Source organism: Empidonax traillii, unplaced genomic scaffold (assembly GCF_003031625.1).
Source record: "Empidonax traillii isolate 1590-97213 ecotype Southwest subspecies unplaced genomic scaffold, ASM303162v1 scaffold375:size1330703, whole genome shotgun sequence".
NCBI lineage: Eukaryota > Metazoa > Chordata > Aves > Passeriformes > Tyrannidae > Empidonax > Empidonax traillii.
In genome coordinates this window covers 921,826-927,825 of record NW_020955568.1, presented here as the reverse complement: position 1 = coordinate 927,825, position 6,000 = coordinate 921,826, and the positions used below count along the sequence as shown (strand labels likewise).

The following is a 6,000-nucleotide window of genomic DNA, read 5'->3' as shown; positions in this document are numbered from 1 at the left end:
GTTCCCGGCGGATGCCGGTGGATTCCCGGTGGATCCCGCTCCCCGTTCCCGCTGGATGCCGGTGGATTCCCGCTCCCGGCCCCCGCTCCCAGTGGATTCCCGGCAGATGCCCGCTCCCCGTCCCCGTCCCCGTTGGATGCCGGCGGATTCCCGGTGGATTCCCGGTGGATCCGCTCCCGGCTCTCTCACCATGGCGGCGGCGCGCGGCGCGGGCCGGAAAGACGGAAGGCGCGGAGGGACAGGGGCGGAGCCGCGGCCGGGTCGTACCACCGAGACCCGGGTGGGGGGAGCAGCCCGCGCCGCGCTCCCCCCGCGGGCGGCGCAGTGGAGCGGTCCAGGGCGCTGACAGCGGGCGCGGGAGCGGTAGCGGCCCCGGGCGTGGGGGCTGTGGCCCCGCGGGAGCTGCTCCGGGCTGGCCCGAGCTGCAGCTGCTGCCGCCGCCCTCTCCCGGCCGCCGGAGCCCTGGCGGAGCGCAGCCGGTGTTCTTGCACTGGCCGAGGTGCGGCACTCTCACACCGGCAGCGGTGGGGACGTGACGGCGGGCGGGGCGGGAACGGCCGCCGAGACGGAGCGGGACAGGATCAGGGGCAAGGCCGTGCGCGCAGGCGGCCGCGCAGCACACACAACACACACACACGGGCTGACAGGCGGACGGGCAGCCGGTGCCGGTGCCCGCGGTACCGCCGCCGTTTCCAGGCAGCCGCCGCGCCTCACCGGCCGCGCGCGGGAGGGCGGGGCCTCGCGATTGACGGCGGGCGCGGCCAGTCCGAGGGCTGGCTCGCCGCCAGCCCGGGCGCTCGGCCAATCGGCGCGCGCGGGGGCGGGGCCGGCCGGCGCGGACCGGCGTGAGGCGGCAGCCGCGCTCCCCGAGCCTCGGCGGCGGCGGCGCTGCGGCCGCGCCCGCACCGGCACCGGCAGCGGCAGCCGCGGGGGCGGACGGTGAGCGGGGCCGCCCGGCAGCGCCTGCCCCGCTCCGGCCCGGCCTCCAGGTGCGGGGGGCGGAGCGGCGGCGCAGGCGGGAGCGGGGCGCGGGCGGGGCGGCGGCGGGGGCGGGCGGGAGCGGCGCCAGCGGCGGCGGCGGCTGCGGGCGCCTCGGGGCAGGCCCGGCGGCGGCGCCCCTTCAGCGCGGTGTCCCCCCCCGCAGAGCCCCCGGCCCGGCGGATCAGCCCCGCCGCGAGCGGGAGCACAGGTAAGGCGGCAGGTGCGGGCGGGGCCGCGCGGAGCGGCCGCGGTGGGTGCCGCGGTGCGGGGGCTGCGGGGGCTGCGCGGGGCCGGGGCTGCGCGGGGCCGGGCGCCCGCTGCCTCCGCCGCTAACGGAGAGCGGGAACGCGATGTGACACGTCTAATGCTTAGGCCTGGATTGGCGACGTAGCTGAAATAATTCCCCGAACGACCCCCTCTTTATTAACTTCTCGGTTCTCCGCGCTCCCCTCCCGCTCGCTCCGGGCGAGGCTGAAGGTGTTGAGCCTGCCCGTGACAGGTACCTGCATCCAGCGTCTGCAAACGAATCCGGGGGGAAGGAACGGGGCAGGATTTTACAGGGGCAGTCCGTGCAGTGCTGGATACCCAGATTGCAGGTTTGATGGAATCACTGGGGGTTTGTTCTGATTTTAAACTTTTATTGCGGCAGGTCCCTCTCCACCAAATTCTTTTTTGTACGGAGGAATTCTGTGGACAATAGGTGACGTGAGATGCCCTTGGGGACACAAGCTGGATGGTTATTATGTTGTGTCATCCCCCCAAATTTCTTGCCCTGTTAAAATGTCCATAACCAAAGGCTGTTGCAGGTAAAACGTTCAGGATCAAGACTGCAGGTTTTCAGCTCTGGGTCTGATCTCCCACCACAGAATAGGAGCTGTTATTGTCGAAGTCTGAATTGTTCCTCTTTCATTTAATAACCAGGCTCCAAGCTTCCATGCCTAAGCTGTGTCTGGGCTAAGCAATTCTAGTCCTCCAACCTGCAAAATGGATCCCTTAATGTAAAAAATCTGTAGACTTTTCACAAGCTGTGCAAACACAACCTGTAATTCATGGCATCTTGTCCAAGCTAATGCAAAGCAGCGCTGTGGGACCATATGATGACTAAAATGTGAGTGTGTCTCCCAGCATGTGTGTGCTTCCCACCGCTCCTGCGAGCTGCAGGGCTGCCGGGCGGGTGGCAGCCTTTGGAAGTCGGGGAGGATCATCCCGGTGTGGATGCTGCTGTGGGAGTTTGCAGGTGCAGTCCCTGCCCGGTGTCTCTCACCTCACCTGAACCCGTGGCGTGGCGGCTGTGCCAGGGCCCAGGCTGTCAAGGGAGCAGTTCAGGAGCCTGACTGTCAGTCGTGCGTGTAGAAAAAAGATCCTTCGTTTTCAAATCAGATTAAGTCAGTCTCTTTGAAGATGTTGGGGTAGACTGGACCATAGTTTATGTTGATTGAAAGAAACAGTCACTTCACCAGGAGCAAAGAGTGTAATTCTGGGCTGCCAAAGCACTACAGCCAGTGCACACAAATGTGATGGCCAGGTTATTTACTGCAGGAAATAGAAGAGCCATTCATAGAAACTGTATGGAGAGAAGAAATATTTTATTGTGCTGCAAAGGAGATTGTGATCATTGTTTTATTTCAAAATATAAGTACAGTACAGCATCAAAATTCATTTAGCAATCCAGGCTCCTTAAAACGCAGGGGATTTTAACACAAAGATGTCTAGTTGGACTTAGCTCTGTGTGTAAGAATGATACTGTGTTCTGTGCTCATCATGCTCTGTTGAGAAACTTGATCTACAAGTGATAAAGATGCTGGAAGTGCTTTCCAGTGGGAGGAACACATAGCTTGCCTGTATTGTTATTAATTTCTGTGTCCCTGTTTTATTTCACGGAGGCAAGTAATAAAACCGGAGCGTAACGATTCAGAACATCGAGAAGCTTCCAATCCAAGGCAGTTCTGCATTGAAATCAGATGGTGGTGTCCGTAGTGTTGCACTGGGGGCACAGATTTGGGGAGGTGGGAGCTGGGGCTGCAGCTCTCCCTCGCTGCTGCCAGTGCTGTTCCTGTCACATGCTGCGGCTGCACAGTCCCCTGCTCACACTGCAGCTGCCTCGCTGCCGTGTGCCACTCACATCTCCCCTCTCCTTGCATCACTTGTATTCTGGTTTAGCTCTGTTGGCTTTAAATGGAGTTGATGATCTGCTGCGGCACAGATGGAGAATGGGAATTCATTGGATCATCTGGACACGTTACTTTGTTGGCTTATCTCTTATTCTGCACGGTGTGCTTTGGGCAAGGAAGAGCTCTGGTGTGACGGTCTGTTCTGAGGGGGTCTTACTGCCCAAAGGGCTGAAATGGAACTGATTTTAAACAAAAAGCCTCCACTGCCCCCCTGCCAGCCCTCAAAGCACACTGCAGCTCTCGGAGTCTCAACCTGGGTGTTGATGGCTTTTTTCACAGAACTTTTTGCAGTTCTGATTTTTTCATAAAAGTGTTCTGTTGGAGCGATCTTTGTAGAAGGAAAATCAAGACCCCTACATGCAGGTTTTCTAATAATTGTGCTTGGTGTTCTTGCATAAGAACATTCTGCAGGCTTGGCTTTTGTAGTGACCTGCTCTCCTTTAGCACAAAAACTGTGTTCTGGATATGTAGTTTTTGAACAGGCTGGAAACAGAGGTATGGAATGGGGTATGTGTTGCAGCAGGAGGAAACAGTTCAAAGGAGTGGACCAAATTGTGTGTGGGAGCTGCACAGAGGGTCAAATGGAGGTCTGGTTCTGTAAAGTATGTAAGGAGGTTGCCAACACAAATATTACCTTGCAGTTTACATGTGCTGAGAGAACGCAGCACAGCCCTGCAGCAGGGATGGAACAGAGTAACCATCAATCTGGATCCCTGAGGATGTCAGTCAGGAAAGGAAGTGTGTGATGGCAGAAAGCCTGGATGGAACTGCAGGTTTAGACGACTTGTTGGTTGAAGTATTTTTAATTATTGCTATTAATATAATGGAACACAGAGTGGAGGCTGAATTTTTTAAATATAATTAAAGCAGAAGTCAGCAGAGGGATTTCTCTGCTGTGAGGCAGAGGCACGGTCCAGCAGCAGTCTCTGCTCAGGAGGGTGAATTCCCGGAGTGATGATACTCTCCCTGCAATTCCCAACCTTGCTGGCAGCTCCCGCCAAGCACTGGTTGGGAGGGAAGAAGTGAACCGAAGGGATCAGAAGGCTTTCCCAAGCTTGTCCTGCATTTTCCTTTGTTGGAGTACGATTCCAGTTGGAAGGCAGCCACTGGCACCTTGGCCAAGGATGGGAACAGGCTGCAGAGTGTGGCGAGAGCTGCCCTCCAGATCGGGCACTGGCCTCAGCTGCCATCCGGGCCGGCCAGTAAATCATTGGCTCGCTGGAAAGGAGCCTCTCTGTCACATTGCTGTACAATGCAGCTTGATGTTTGCTGTTCCATTTTGAATTGGTGAATTAAACTCTTTAAAAATGAATCAAAGAGTTAAAACATCAGTTGTTGGAGGAAAGAAAGAAAAAAATCTTTCTTGCAACTGGGATGCTTTTCAGGAACTTGGCTGCTCGGGAGGCGAGAGGCATGTGCTTTTCCGCCCCGCTCTAGGTGATGGCTTAGTTCAAGGGGGCCCAGATTTGGCTCAGTCAACAGTTGTGTTGGCGTCTTGCCATCAAATGTGCATAAAATGGAGCTGACTGCAATTCCCTCCTCACTCCAACATGGAGGGGCAGCCGGAGAGACCCGAGGCCCGCGGTGCCGTGCCGTAGGTTGGCTTGGGTTCCCCTGGGCTGCGTGATCCCTGCAGCACAAGCTGTTGCATTGTGACTGGATCCTTGCTTTTGAGTCCCTGGGTTGTATTTTGGTCTCTTGTCATAACTAATGCATTTCAGACCTGCTTGTGCCTGTGCTCCCAAAATCTCTCTCCCTTCTCACAGTGGCTTTCATGCTTTTCCAGCTGCACGAGGTTCATCTCTCATTTGCAGCCTCTTCCGATGGTTCTGTGGCTTATGTGCGTTACCACAAAATCAAGATAAAACACAACTGGCATTTTAGCTGCTCCAAAAACACTGTGTGTAAATAAACCACTAAATAGTTCGGCCTGTGAAATGTAAATGCACACAGCTCACTGCCACAGCTGATGGTGTTTTTCTGTCTCCCTTCTACCCTCCCACCCTGCCGAGAGTGGGCCAGCCTGATGTTCTTTTTTCTCTCGCTCTTTCATACAATTCAAATGACTGCTAAGTACCATGTAGGTGGTATGCAGGCACCATGACAGATTCATGATTTGAATTGGGATGGAAGGAAATACTTGCATCCTCTTCCACATTGCTTCTGCACCATCTTTTGGAGATTCCTGGGCTCCGATGACCCAGAAATTCTGCCTCGGTCTGACTTTGAGCTCGAGCCCGTTTTTAGTAGCGATCTAGTGAAGTCAGTAGAAGAGCAGAGGCCCAACTGTGATGACATTTTTAGCCTGTGCCCTTTGTTCATCCTATACACAAAAGGTCGTGAACTGCAGTGAAAAAGGGATCACAGAGGGCACAGAATGGACAAAAGTGGAACAAATTACCAGTGGCAGAAACATAAAGAAGAGAAGCGAAAGTTTTGTGTTCTGAAGGCAATTGAAGAGGGCCACGTGCATCCCATGGTGAGATCATGTCTCTTGTATTCAAAGTGAGTCTGCCCAGAGTGAATTCAGAGTCTGCTGGTGAGGTGTGGCTTCCATGATCTCAGTGTAGGAGGCAGGAAGGGACTACATGGTTTCCATGGTGTGATGTTAATGAGCACCTCCGCGTTTCTCTGGGAGAAAAGATGCCAAAGCTGCAGTTCTGGTTACAGACAGGTGTGCTTGAACAATAAAGGGACTTTTGAAGGCATGTGAAACAAATGAAAAGCCTGATTCTGTAGACAAAGCGCTTATTTGAGGCTAAAATAACGGGATTGCCACTGCACGTTGGATATTCCAACTCATTTGACTCGGAAGGGGGTTGAATTTGTTGGCTGTGTCCCTGCAGGG

The 6,000-nt window shown here is 55.5% G+C and overlaps 1 protein-coding gene across 7 annotated transcripts in view; it reads left to right on the top strand.

Annotated features, from left to right (window-relative positions):
* The first annotated feature begins 431 nt into the window (after positions 1 to 431).
* The window catches only part of SCAI (suppressor of cancer cell invasion), a 37,555-nt gene continuing 31,986 nt past the window's right edge, over positions 432 to 6,000 (top strand). For 2 of the 7 annotated variants that reach the window (XM_027892973.1, XM_027892969.1), the window contains exon 1: positions 1,113 to 1,189. The gene's annotated coding sequence lies outside the window, so the exon portion shown is untranslated. Of the gene's footprint in view, positions 500 to 904; positions 990 to 1,112; positions 1,190 to 6,000 lie in introns of those variants that run through there. The other 5 variants (XM_027892972.1, XM_027892967.1, XM_027892966.1 and 2 more) reach the window with 5 other exon arrangements.